Source organism: Piliocolobus tephrosceles, chromosome 5, assembly GCF_002776525.5.
Source record: "Piliocolobus tephrosceles isolate RC106 chromosome 5, ASM277652v3, whole genome shotgun sequence".
Lineage (NCBI taxonomy): Eukaryota > Metazoa > Chordata > Mammalia > Primates > Cercopithecidae > Piliocolobus > Piliocolobus tephrosceles.
This window is the reverse complement of record NC_045438.1, coordinates 86,711,224-86,725,603: the sequence shown is the minus strand read 5'-3', so window position 1 is coordinate 86,725,603 and position 14,380 is coordinate 86,711,224. Positions and strand designations below refer to the sequence as shown.

The 14,380-nt window shown below is 41.5% G+C and overlaps 1 long non-coding RNA gene, 2 other non-coding genes and 1 pseudogene across 4 annotated transcripts; all 4 read right to left on the bottom strand.

Moving 5' to 3' along the window:
- Window positions 1–8,601, bottom strand: part of LOC111538095 — a 13,912-nt pseudogene extending 5,311 nt beyond the window's left edge.
- A 3,551-nt stretch (window positions 8,602–12,152) lies between these two features.
- On the bottom strand, window positions 12,153–13,848 carry LOC111538011. 2 transcript variants are annotated; one of them, XR_002730185.1, is made up of 6 exons: window positions 13,799–13,848; window positions 13,241–13,289; window positions 13,062–13,139; window positions 12,904–12,977; window positions 12,488–12,557; window positions 12,153–12,262 (listed from the first exon to the last, which is right to left on the bottom strand). It is a non-coding gene; the product is annotated as an uncharacterized LOC111538011 (long non-coding RNA). The 2 variants fall into 2 exon arrangements; XR_002730184.1 differs by having other exon boundaries at window positions 13,241–13,839.
- LOC111538110 lies at window positions 12,359–12,432 on the bottom strand. The gene has a single exon (XR_002730215.1). It is a non-coding gene; the product is annotated as a small nucleolar RNA SNORD50 (small nucleolar RNA).
- Window positions 12,698–12,767, bottom strand: LOC111538111. Its single transcript, XR_002730216.1, has one exon. It is a non-coding gene; the product is annotated as a small nucleolar RNA SNORD50 (small nucleolar RNA).
- Window positions 13,849–14,380: the final 532 nt, after the last annotated feature.

Below are 14,380 nucleotides of genomic sequence, written 5' to 3'. Positions count from 1 at the left end.
AAAAAAAATGCTCTCAATATTGCCAATGAAAAGAATGAGTAGGAGAATTTTTAATAATGTTGACAATTGTCATGATAGAAATTAAATGAGCTGGCCTGATCCTGGCTCACTGCAATCTCCATCTCCTGGGTTCAAGCACCTCCCGAGTAGCTAGGATTACAGGCATGCACCACCACACCCAGCTATTTTTTTTTGTATTTTCAGTAGAGACAGGGTTTCACCATATTGGCCAGACTGGTCTCCAACTCCTGACCTCAAGTGATTCACCCGCCTTGGCCTCCCAAACTGCTAGGATTACAGGTGTGAGCCACTGTGCCCAGCCCCAATTAGTCACTTATACTCAGATAGAAGAGTGTTTAAGGCCGGGCACTTTGGCTCAGCCTGTAATGCTAGCACTTTGGGAGGCCGAGGCAGGCAGATCACCTGAGGTCAGGAGTTCAACACTGGCCTGATGGTCATGGAGAAACCTCGTCTCTAGTAAAAATACAAAATTAGCCGGGCGTGGTGGTGCGTGCCTATAATCCCAGCTACTTGGGAGGCTGAGGCAGGAGAATTGCTTGAACCTGGGAGGTGGAGGTTGCAGTGTCGAGATCATGTCATCGTACTCCAGCCTGGGCAATAAGAGTGAAACTCCATCTCGAAAAAAAAAAAAAAAAAAAAAGGAGTGCATAAGATGTCGTGTTAGCCATGGTGGTTGACACCCCCACATTCATTTTGTCCCCAAATGATTAGTTCACATCAATCATAGTAATGCCATTCTTCTTCATAGTAAGTAGTTTAGTAATGGATATATGATCTAATCTTGGTAAATGAGATGTGAAGTGTGGTCTGTCAGAAATTTCTGGAACAGATTTCCTCATTCTCAAGAAGAATAAAATAAGAGATCATCCCTCCTTTCCTCTGGCTAACCTTGTGTCTGGATACGATGTCTGGAACTACTGCCGCCAGTTTGTCACCATGAGGGAAGCCATCCTGAGGGCAAAACTTACAGACCTAGGATGATGGAGTGGAAAATGGAACAAATCTGGGTTCTTAATATAATAACTGAGACGTTACATCAATTTACTTTCATTACCTCTGAGCTTCCTTTTACAAGAGCTAAGAAATTTGGCCCGGTGTGGTGGCTCACGCAGAGGCGGGCGGATCACCTGAGGTCAGGAGTTGGAGCCAAGATCATGTCACTGCACTCCAGACTGGGCGACAAGAGAGAGACTCGGTCTCAAAAAAGAAAAAAATGTGGGCTGGGCGCGGTGGCTCACGCCTGTAATCCCAGCACTTTGGGAGGCCGAGGCGGGCGGATCACGAGGTCAAGAAATCGAGACCATTCTGGCCAACATGGTGAAACTCCGTCTCTACTAAAAATACAAAAATTAGCTGGGCTTAGTGGTGTACGCCTGTAATCTCAGCTACTCAGGAGGCTGAGGCACGAGAATGGCTTGAACCCGGGAGGTGGAAGTTGAATCCGGAAGGTGGAGGTTGCCTAGTCGAGATGGAGCCACTGCACTCCAGCCTGGCAACAGAGCAAGACTCCGTCTCAAAAAAATAAAAAAAAAGTCCAGGCGCGGTGGCTCACGCCTGTAATCCCAGCACTTTGGAAGGCCGAGGTGGGCAGATCACGAGGTCAAGAGATTGAGACCATTCTGGCCAACATGGTGAAACCCCGTCTCTACTAAAAAGTACAAAAATTAGCTGGGCCTGGTGGCGCTCGCCTGTAGTCCCAGCTACTTGGGAGGCTGAGGCACGAGAATCGCTTGAACCTGGGAGGTGGAGAGTGCAATGAGCCAAGGTCATGCCCCTGCGCTCCAGCCTGGTGACAGAGCAAGACTTCGTCTCAAAAAAAAAAAAAAAAAAAAAAAAAAAAGAAAAAAAAGATATATGTATAGTTTAAGCCATTTTGGGTTTGCTGTTATATTCGGGTAAAAGCATCTTAAGATAGAGATGGCGTTTTATTAAGGGATATGTATGGAAGATATGTTGAAATATAAAAAGTATATTTTGGAAAGTTTTATTACGTTGAAGCCAGGCATAGTGACATGTTACTGTACTCCCAGCTACTTGGGAGCCTGAAGGAGGATTGCTTGAGTCCAGAGTTAGAAGCTACAGTGAGCTGTGATCAAGCCACTGCACTCCAATCTGGGCAACAAGAAGAAACCTTGTCTCTTAAAAAAAAAAAAAAAAAAATATATATATATATATATATATATATATTTGTGTGTGTGTGTTCTAGCTGGTGCTGTAACAGAACAGGGCCATTTCCTGCTGCCACAAACATAGCCCATATATATATATATAAATATATATATTATATATATATAAAAATATATATTATATAAATATATATTATATATATAAATATATATTATATAAATATATATTATATATATAGAAAACATATATATATAGAAAACATTTATATATATATAAAAAACACACACATATATCTCAAACTATCCTTTGCTGGCATTAAACTCTCTAGCTGTGCGTTCTTCACCTTGCCAAGTGCAGTGGGAGCATATCAGCACTTTGGGAGGCTGAGGTGAGATTCACCTGAGTCCAGGAATTTGAGACCAGCCTGGGTAAAAGAGAGAGACCCTGTCTCCACGAAAAAAGAAAAAAAAAATGCCAGTTGTGTGTGGTGGCATGCGCCTGCTAGTTGCAGCTACTTGGGAGGCTCCTGGGCTCAAGTCATCTGTGTGTCTTGGCCTCCCAAAGTGCTGGAATTATAGGTGTGAGCCATCACTCCATGCTGTGCTGGGTTTTTTTGTTTTTTGTTTTTTTTGAGATGGAGTCTTCACTCTGTGGCCCAGCCTGAAGTGCAGTGGCACGATCTTTGCTCACTGCAACCTCCACCTCCTGGGTTCAAGCGATTTTCCTGCTTCAGTCTCCTGAGTAGCTGGGATTATAGAAGCGTGCCACCACGCCTGGCTAATTTTTGTATTTTTAGTAAAGACAGGGTTTCACCATGTTGGTCAGGCTGGTCTCAAACTCCTGACTTCACAGATCACATATTTTTTTAACTGAAGGAATCTGATGGACTTAACTTATTCAAACGTAGTGGCTCACAATATTGTGTTTACTGATATGCATTGAAACACCCAATTTTATTAACAGTTATAGCTAATGCATGATGACAAGCACTATATTAAACATTTTATAGGCATGATTTCTTTTTTTTTTTTTTAGATGGAGTCTCCATCTGTCACCCAGACTGAAGTGCAATAGCATGATCTAGGCTCACTGCAACCTCCACCTCCCGGGTTCAAGTGATTCTCCAGCTTCAGCCCTCTGAGTAGCTGGGATTACAGGCACCTGCCACCATGCCCAGCTATTTTTTGTGTTTTTAGATTTTTAGTAGAGATGGGGTTTCACCATGTTGGCCAGGCTGGACTTGAACTCCTGACATCTGGTGATCCGCCCACCTCAGCCTCCCAGAGTGCTGGAATTACAGGCGTGAGCCACATCACCTGGTCTGCATTATTTCATTTAATGCATGTAAAGTGTCTCTAAAGCATATGCTCTGACTGAAATACCCTGAATTTAATCACTAGGAGAACACATGAGAGCACTGTAGAATCATGAAGACATTATATATCTATATGGACAGGTGGGCTATGTTTGTGGCAGCAGGAAATGGCCCTGTTCTGTTATAGCACTAGCTAGAACACAATAAAACCAAATTGTGAAGAAACACAGTATCTTGTTAGAAATTAAATCAACTTAAACAATTCACAGATTAAAAAAAATTTATTCTATAAATTTCAAACAAGTACAAAAATAGAGAAAGAGTATAATAAACTCCCAAGAGCCCATCATCCAACATTAACAATTATCAACTTCAGGCTAATCTAGTTTCATCTATACCCTTCAACCACATCCTTTGTTTTCTGCATTATTTTGAAACAAATCTCAGACATCAAATCATTTCATCCATAAATAACTCAATATGTCTAAAAGATATAGCCTTTTTAACAACAAAAAGAGCCACAATGCCATTATCACTCTTAACAAAATCCCAATTATTTTTTGATACATGAAATAGCCTGTATTTAAGCATGTATCTCACAAATATCATTTTTTTTTTTTTTTTTTTACAATATTGAATGAGAATCCAGCTGGGATGCAAACATTGAGAATGTTGATATATCTTCTCAGTTTCCTGATTTATAGGTTACCCATTCATCTCTTGTTGGTTTCTTTCCTTGCAATTTATTTGTTATAGAAATCATTTGTAGAGTTTTCCATAGTCTGGATTTTGCTGATTGTATCTCTGTAATGTAGTTTAACATTTTTCTCTGTCATCTGTAAATTGGTAATTGTATCCAGAGGCTTTATCGAATTCATATTCATTTTTATTGTTTTCAGACAAGAGTCTGAAATAGGCATTGTCAAATTCTTTCTTCAGGGACATATAATATTTCATCACCTCTTTTTTGGATGTTAGCAGTTGTTGATATTTATTGCCTATATATATTAATTCATTAGAATGTTGCAAAATGATGATCTAATTACGCCAATCTTTTTTCATTGTTAACTGGAATATATCAATAAAGACAAACTTTTTATTTGATTGTGTCAGTACAGTTGGTATTGGAAAGTCCCTTTATTTGCAGTTCTGAAACTGATGATTAGCATCCTTTAACACTATTAAATTCAGTTTTTAAAAGCATCATTCTGAATTCATAGATTTGAAGACATTTTATGTCTTTTTATCTATTACAGCTCAATAATAGTCAAATTTTCCATCTTTGGAAAGTGAGAGACTCTCCAAGTTGACTCCTGAGTTCCTTTTTTCTTTTGAGATGGATCTCCCTCTGTCGCCCAGGCTGGAGTGCAGTGGCGAGATCTCGGATTACTGCAACCTCCGCTTCCCAGGTTCAAGCGATTCTCCTGCCTCAGCCTCCTGAGTAGCTGGGATTACAGGCACCCACCACCATGCCCAGCTAATTTTTGTATTTTTAGTAGAGATGGGGTTTCACCATGTTGGCCAGGCTGGTCTCGAACTCCTGACCTCAAGTGATCTGCCTGTTTTGTAATCCTCACTGGGATTACAGGCGTGAGCCACTGTGCTTGCCCTCCTGAGTTCTTTTAACACAACTCTAGCAGTCTTGCTACCTGCTATAGCAAGGTACAACAAGCTCATCTTGTACATTTCCTGTCTCAGATCTATTTCCTTTTAGTGGTAAGTGGTATTTAGAGGCCACAATCTGGGCCCTAGGGGTAGCGTTCGTAGATTTCGATGTGTATGAATCATACTTGGAGTTTCTGTGTTTTCTTTCACAGTGGCTCCCATTTGACTAAGAGTGAAATCCTTTCAATGACACATTAAGCCCTACGTAAGCTGCATGCCTTGCTTCCTTTCTCACTATGCATGCTCCTTCCTATGGGCCACTGCTATGGAAATGCCCTTTTCCCAGATATATGCACAGATCAATCTCTCACCCTCTGTTAAGTGAGAGACTGAGCTACACATATATCTAAATCTCTGCTTAATTAATCTCACCTTTTCATTGAAGCCTATTCTGTCAACTCCATTTACTTCAATTGCCTCTTAGATGAGAGAAACCCCATTTGAAACTGCAATACTAATTATCTCCCCAAACCCACTCCCAATAGCTCATATTCTATTTTTTCTGTGTCATTTCTCATTTTTTAACATAGTTTATAATTTATTTATTATATAATGTCCTTCTCGTCTTCCTACAATATAAGTTCCACAAGAGCAGAGGTTTTTGTTTGGTTCACTACTGTATCTTTCGTGCCTAGGATAGTACCTATACATGGTAGGCATTCAGGATATTTGTTCAATGAACAAATGAATGCAAACCTTACTATATTTCTGAATCATCCCACACTTAGTCTATCAGTATGGTTCAATCTCCTGAGGAACAGATTGAATTGAAAGCAAACAACATCCTTCAAGAAAGTGAGCTATATCAATATGTGGGGACAAGTCCATGAATTTCAAAACTATCCTGACATTTCTGGGCATGTGGCCAAACCGAACAATGTTTGTCTCCCTCTCTCCCTCCCTTCCTTTCTTTCTTTGTTTTTCTCTCCTTTCCTCCCTTTCTCTCCATCTCTTTCTTTCTCTTGAGACGGCATCTTGCTGTGCCTAGGCTGGTCTTAAACTCCTGGGCTCAAGAGATTCTCCTGCCTCAGCCTCCCAAGTAGCTGGGATTACAGGCGTGCCACCACGCCTGGCTGCTTTTTTCTTTTTTTTAAGGGCTAGTCAATGTACATTCACTTTCGAAAAAGAAATGTAACATAAACTCAGAATCTCCATCAGCAATGAAATTCAAGTCAGAATTAAGATGTATCTCAAAGAGTATACCTTACTATTGCTCCAGAGTAGTTCAGCGTGTTTAATGCTAATGTTCTCTTTGAAGCAATTAAACGAATCAACTATTAGCAACAATTCCCAAACTGTACTTGTTAGTTTTTATTTTATTTACTTTGATTTTTGAGACAGAGTCTTGCTCTGTCACCCAGGCTGGAGTGCAGTGGCGTGATCTTGGCTCACTGCAACATCCGCCTCCTGGGTTAAAGCGATTCTCCTGCCTCAGCCTCCCAAGTAGCTGGGATTACAGGCTCATGCCACCACGCCAGGCTAATTTTCGTATTTTTAGTAGAGATGGGGTTTCACCATGTTGGCCAAGCTGGTCTCGAACTCCTGACCTCAAGTGATCTGCCCGCCTTGGCCTCCCAAAGTGCTGGGATTACAGGCATGAGTCACCATGCCCGGCCTTAATCAACTACTTTTATACAAAAGTAGTTGCGGCTGGGTGCAGTGGCTCACACCTGTAATCCCAGGACTTTGGGAGCCTGAGGTGGGCAGATCACGAGGTCATGGTGAAACCCTGTCTCTACTAAAACTACAAAAATTGGTTGGCCATAGTGGTGTGCGCCTGTAGTCCCAGCTACTTGGGAGGCTGAGGCAGGAGAATCGCTTGAACCTAGGAAGCAGAGGTTGCAGTGAGTTGAGATGGCACCACTGCACTCCAGCCTGGCAACAGAGCACGTCTGTTTCAAAAAAAAAAAAAAAAAAATTAGTTGATTAAAATTATTTAGTATAGGTGTGGCTACTCACATCAATAATCACAGCTACTCAGGAGGCTGAGGTAGGAGGACCACTTGAGGTCAGGAATTCAAGAACAGCTTGGGCTACAGAGTGAGCTCTCATTACTTTAAAAAAAAAAAAAAAGGCAGCTTGGTGAGGAGACTCACACTTGTAATCTCAGCACTTTTGGAGGCCAAGCTGGAAGGATCACTTGAGGTCAGGAGTTTAAGAGCAGCCTGGGCAACATGGTGACATCCCATCCCTACAGAAAGTAATACAAATTAGCTGAGCTTGGTGGCACATGCTGAAGGATCTCCTGGTTATTTGGGAGGCTGAGTGGGAGGATCCCTTGAGCCCAGGAGTTCAAGGTGGCAGTGAGCTATGATTAGGCACTGCATTCCAGCCTGGGTGACAGAGTGAGACCCTGTCTCTAAAATAATTTATGATGATAACAATGATAATGTTATTTGGCCTGTATTTTTGTTACTGCTCATATCCATCTTTTTTAATGCACTAAATGTGTTTTTATTGATGGTATGGCCTCCAGTTATAAAAAATATGGATATAAGCCTAATAAAGACACAGTGCAAATAACTTCAAATAACTTTTTCTTTTTTTTTGAGAAAGGGTCTCACTCTTGCCTAGCTGGAGTGCAGTGGCACAATCATAGCTCACTGTAGTCTTGACCTCCTGGGCTCAAGCAATCCTCCCATCTCAGCTGCCACATAGCCAGATCCTCCAAGTAACCCAGTTACTTTTTAACACGTTGTAGAGATGGTCTTGCTATGTTGCCCACTGGTCTCAAATTCCTGGCCTCAAGCGACCTTCCCACTTTGGCCTCCCAAAGTACTGGGATTACAGGCGTGAGCCACTGCACCTGACCTAATAAACTATTTTTGTACAAAGGACAATTTGGGGTTTGTTGCTAATAGTTGGTCACTTTAACTGCATCAATAAGAACACAGGCATTAAACACACTAAACTTCTCTAGGGCAATAGCAAGGTGTGTTCTTTGGGGTATATCTCAATTCTGACTTTTGAATCTCATCATTTATAGTGATTCTGGGCTTACATTATACTTCGTTTTGGGGTATTCAAAATATGAATTTTGGGGGTACAGTCAGGACACAACAGCTTCCGACTTTTCTCATTTCTGTCTCTTTTGGATAATTTAAATCACGCCACCAGTTCCACCCTAAAAAACATGTTGAACTCCATTCCATTAGGCATTTCATGGATGCCAGCACATTGTCCTAGGCACCAAGTTTAAAGAGAGATTAAAGGGAAGTCTCTGCTTTAGAAGAACTGACACTCCAGGTCCAGAAGGGAGAAATCAATAATCACATGTTACAAGGCTCATTCCATAGTATAAATGGAGAGGGGCTTATTCTACCTTGTTTTCAGCAGCACATTTCTATGGCACATCTGATCCTCTGTCATTACCTGTGACAATTTTCCAGCCCTCTCCTTTTTTTTTTTTCTCCTTCCCTGATCAGCTTGGGATTATAAGGTCAATACAGTAATTTTAGCACTTTTACCTGCATCCTCAATACTCTTGGCCCATTATTGTTCTGCTCCTCCTGGTCAGTTTATCCCTGATTTTGGATTAATCCAGTCTTATCTTTCTGCTCCCAAGGAGATAAGCACCACACAATACTGAATATGCTGATTATCTTTGTTAAAATTAGTGGTTTTCAGCCTCAGCTGATACTTTATCAATGCTAGGTAAATTTATAACTTGTCCATGGTCAGCTCCATTTTCTCCAAATCTGCAGCGTCTGATGAAAAAGCCTTATCATACCTCCTAAATTCCTCATCTTATTCTCTCCTGAAGATCACTTTGTTACTTTGCAAAATCATGATCAGACACTAACTTCTTCAGTTTTCATGTTGACCAATGGTCTGTATTAAATCCAAGGCAATTTCCAGCAACTTTTGCTTGGTTCTCATCCTTCTTTTTCTTGGCTCATTTCATTCCAGGCATCCTTGGTTTTCTACTTAGTTTCCGTTCCTAACAAATATGGCACTTGAACTTGGCAGCAGATTCCTGTGTCCTGATTTTTGTCCCTTGGCACAAATTATTCTCTAGGATTTGAATAAACCTGGAATGTCCTAATCCTGAAAGACCACAGGGTTCAACTCTTGGATACCTTTTTTTCTCTATTGGTGATCTCATCTAATCTTACGGCTTTAAATATGCCTTCCATATGCTGATGACTCCCAATTTTATTTTAGTCAGACCTCTTCCTCTGAACTGTGGACCTCTATATCTACTCAAAAATCCCAATTTGAATATCATGTGCTATCTTAAACTTAACATGTTCAAAATCAAGCCAACAAGAGAACATTTTTGGAAGTGATGGATATAGTCATTATCTTGATTGTTAATGGTTTCATGAGTGTATTCCTATGTAAAAAACTCATCAAATTGCATACTTTTTAAATGTACACATTTTTGTACATCAGTTATATCCACTACAGGAGGCAAGGACAAAACAATTTCCTGATCTCAGTGAAGTGATGCACGTTTGTAAATTATTGCCTTCAAATGACAGATTTTTTGCATATTCTGAAGTGCCTTTTCCATTGCTCTTTTGAAGGCAACTATAATAAATGAAGTAACAAGAAAAGATAAAGTTCTCAAATAGGTTGGACTGGACTGTACTTGATTTGAGATTCTGATTAAACCCTCATAACTCTGATAAACTCAGCTACATGGCATGCTGAGACCTCAGCAGTGGGGAGACCAGGACTCATCAGAGTAAGACAAGGAGTCTAGTTCTTATACTGAAAAGGTATCCTCTTCTGCCCCAAGATGGTCTCTAATGATGTTACTCTACAGGGTGGAGTAAGATCAGAGGCAGTGGTAATATTCAGACAGTTAAGTCATGCATATTAATATATACTTATAACTAAGTACTATGTTATAAGTATTGTTTGGATCCAGAACCAAGTTTTTGGAAAGGTAGGGAGGGTCCTACTCCCAGAAAAGGACTAGCATAAGATAAGCAGTTTATTCTAGTAGGCTGAAATTCAAAGAAAGGCTCTAATCCCAACTGGGGAACTGTTACAAAAATCATGAAAACAGCTAAAAGCTCTTTCATACATACTGGGCAGTGAGGATTGATGTGTTAGTTCACAGGACACTTGACTGGGGAGCCAGGCACATTGGATATTGGGTTTCCGGCAATAGAACTAATTTTAGAAAGCACCAAATGGTAGGTTTGAGCTTACTATATTTTAAGATTACCTGGAAGCCTGGTGTAAGGCAGAAGGAAAATTCCTGTTGGCTGAAGTCACTAAAGTCAGACACACGAAAATTGTCTTTGAACTTCTGAAGCCAATCAGAATCAAGGATATCCCAGTTTAATTATTATAGTCAAGCTCCTTAGGTCCTTAAGGATTTTTTTTTTAACCTGGCCTGTTGCTCACGATAGAGCATAGAAGTGCAATCATGGCTGATTGTAGCTTCAGTTTCCTAGGTTCAAGTGATTCTATCTCAGCCTCCTGAGTAGCTGGAACAAGTGGACATCACCACACCCAGTTAGTTCTCTTGTTTGTAGGGATGGCATCTTGCTGTTTCCAGGCTGGTCTCAAGCAACCCTCCCTAAGTGCTGGGATTACAGGCATGAGCCACTGCACCTGGTCCCAAGCAGCAGCTATGCTCTGGAGGGTAAACTTATTCAACTGATCTTATCCAATATTGCCTGAGTTTTTAGGAGGTTATTACTGACTAACAGCCTCCTGTGTGATTAGAAATTGCCATCAAGAAGTCGGTAACCAAAACTGAGCTTTCAAGTTCAATTCCATTCAAATTAAACCTTTTTGGATCTGACTCTAATTACAGGATATTCTTATATTTCTAACTCCCTTGCTCAAGAATCTTAAGAGTATTTACAACATCTGTTTTCTGTCCCACACACATCCACCCTATTGGTACCCAAATCCTCAATATTTGTCTCTCAGACTCTGGACCATACCGTCTTTGCTCAGTGTTTCTTGGGTCTATTTTCCCAACATCTGTGGTGGTTTAAACTCAAATTCACTTGTTCTATTTTCAAGAATTCTTCATAGCTTCACTTTTCCTTGGCATCCTGTGTCACTATTGACAAAATGGTGTTTTATTTCAGGAGTCTTGGCAGAGCCTAGCACAGGCCAGTGTACATAAATGTGGAGTACTAATTTTGCTATCAACTAAGAAAATGTGACATATATTAAAAGATCTATTGGGAGGCAAGAGAGTTAGAAGGAGCTACAGAAAAAGAGGTCAGAGGGCTCGAAAGCAAATAGTCTATTTCACAACTTTTGTCTTGGTTGCCAGCTTTGACAAAAGGGAAATGGCACTCTTCCCTGAAAACTGTGGAATATCAATAGTCTTTTACCACATATTGTATAACAGTAAGTGCCTGGCCCTATTCTAGGCACTTTTGAAGTAATGAAACACAGATCTTAAAATTTTATGCAGAAGTTCTGGAAGGGGGAGAAAAACAATGATTAATAGTTTTATGTGCAGCAGGTAAGGATACCGGAGATCAAGGGTATAAATGCAAATACAGCTTTTACTGCCATCTTACACGCACTACCTTCATAGTGAAGGTGTAACTTTCTATCTCCAAATGTAATGTTACATGCCTAAGGCTTCTCTCTCATTTTATTTGGTAGTATCAGATAGTATTAGGTAACCCATCTTGCCAAATGACCTCTTCCTTCCTAGATTTTAGCAAGCCTGAATGTCTTTACCAGATTCTTGTTTAATCAGGGATCTTCCCTCATGACCACAGTTAATAAACTGCTATTATTGTTCTATTGTGCTCTTTTTATTTTCTGTGTCTCATTCCCCCACTTCTCAACTTAAGCATCCAGGCTTTCAAAATTACAGTTACATCGAAACTAAATATTCCATGATTTGCTCAGTAACAATCATTTTTAATTCCTGTCTCTCTACTCTTACACTGATCCAAAAACCCTTACATTGTACCTTGCACAAACCCGAAACGTTCAGAGTAATTTGATTACAAGGCTGGTTAGTGGATTTTCCATTTAATGCCCGCCATGTTATTTCAGGACCTATTTAAAATAATTAAAAACAACATAATCCAAAATTACATGTTTTATTTTCGTGTTTGTAAAACGAAGAGCTTTTTTCTGGATGGTTTTCTCATCAGCTTTTCATACAACAGTCAAGTAAACCTCGTGGCACTAGCCCTAGAAAAGGAAAAACATGAGATTCTTACAAGACTACCAACATTACAACAGCTTATGTAAAAGCATTAAAAAAAAGTATTGTCCTTATAATGGTCCATCTCAGAAGCCAGATCCGTAAAAGTTTTTTTTTTCAACAGAAGTTCAGGTTCGGGATAAGATCATCACAGATAAGACCAAGGACACAATATTCACTAATCGCTAAGCAAACAGAAAAACTCCACTTACAGAAATCGTTGCAACTTTGGAACTTCCAAGACAATCCGGCCTCTTATCAATGGGCAGACAGCGACCCTCACTGTTGGCAGAAAAAAAAAAAAAAAAACAAACCCGGGATTTTATAACAGAACTGTTACAAACTTTTACGGATCTTTTATAACAGAACTGTTATAAAATCCCGTCAACAAAATTTACTCCACTTCTGAATTATTGGTCTTAATCTCAGAAGCCGAATCCGTACTTATTTTTCTTCAGGTTATCAGCTTCGGGATAGGTTTCATCATTGATTAGACCATCAGACCTTGTATATGTACACATTAATACATTAAACTGCACTTCTGTGACACTGACCATAAGTCAAGGTAAAGGTAAAAGGCAAGTATTATAGTACAAATACTACAGAACTTTTAAGCCATACAACCTACTTCAAAATGAAGCTGCTAGTCAGTGACATCCGACATTCATTATCTTCACTGGCTGATCGTCCACACCCAGAATGCTGTTCAATGACAAAAAAATTTGATTTAGTTTAGGTGTGGATTAAATGCTATGCTCTATCATAAAGTACTAAAACAACACATACCCATGAAGAGTGTCAGGTTTTAACCAAGCGGTTTTCCATTAAATACTCTCCAGCATATTCTGGAATTCTTTCATGTATCTAACAAAAAGAAGTAAATATCAAACGATGCAACAGTTCCTATTCATGTACATCAACAGGTTTACTCCTTTAGTTTGGTAACTAAGCTTAACAGCTCTTACCTTTGCATCTTCAGAGCTGCTCTGCTGTGCCACGACAGCGCCATTGTTCCTGCGGGAAACCGATATTTAAGCATTCTCGCAGAAACGTCACACTCCAAGGTGTTTTTTCACACAAAACCTTTCCCCTTCATTAATCCGAATTGCACACAAAGCCGCCTTCGAACAGCTCAGTCTCAATACAGGGTTGAGGCTGCCCGTTTTAAAACAACGCCGACGGAAGGTCTTCGCCATTTTAGTAAAGGCCCCTTGCTCTTAAAACTAATCCTGCGCCCCAATTAAGTGTGGTTTTTCCGCCGCCGTTCAGGTACATGCCGCAGGCCAGCAAGCGCGGCACCCGTGGCCGATCAGCGTTCCCCTCACGCCAAAACTCGGAGCCTGTGGCCGTCACGACCCAATCTCAGTACATGTGGCGGTCGGGCCGCACATTTCCCACGTGCAAGCTTTCAACTCTCAGCACTCTAAGCGCTACACTAAGATGGCTTCACACTATTAAAACTCTTAACTCGGCCTGCGCCTCCATCTTTTGCTCCGGTACTCGCCCGCAACACTGACGCTTACCTACCACACTACCGTACGATCAACGAAGGCCTACGTAAAAGACCGAAACGCGCAGCCAGTAGCTCCTTATATAGCCTCCCCAGTCAGAACGAGGCTGCCCCGCCCTGTCGCACCTATTGGACATGGAAGTAGACAGGGGTGTGGCCGCGAATTACCGGGAGCGCGCGCGGAGGCTCTTCCGAGTCCCGTCCCGCGTTGTGGCGCGCGCGCCGCAGGCCGGCCGCGCGCCCGGCCATTTCCCGGCGCGCGCCCGTAGGCGCACTGCGAAGCGTAGCTTGCTAGTCTTGCGGCCGACTTGGCCCTACGTGGCGCGGGTGTGGCGCCAGAATTCAAACAGCCGCAGTTGGAAACGACGCTATCGCCTGCCACAAGCCAAGTTCGCCCAGGACAGATTGGGTCCGAGAGTGGACCCAAGTTTTGCAGCACAGGGCGGCCTCAGCTTAGGACCAACTCGAGAAGCTGGGCTGGCTGGCCGGCGCCGGACTGTAGTGGGCCCCCAGCGGAGGCCGCCGGAGGAGCGGGCTAGCCCTGGCCGCAGCACTCCGGGGAAGGGCAGTTGGCTGGCAGAAAAGCTTGGGTGAA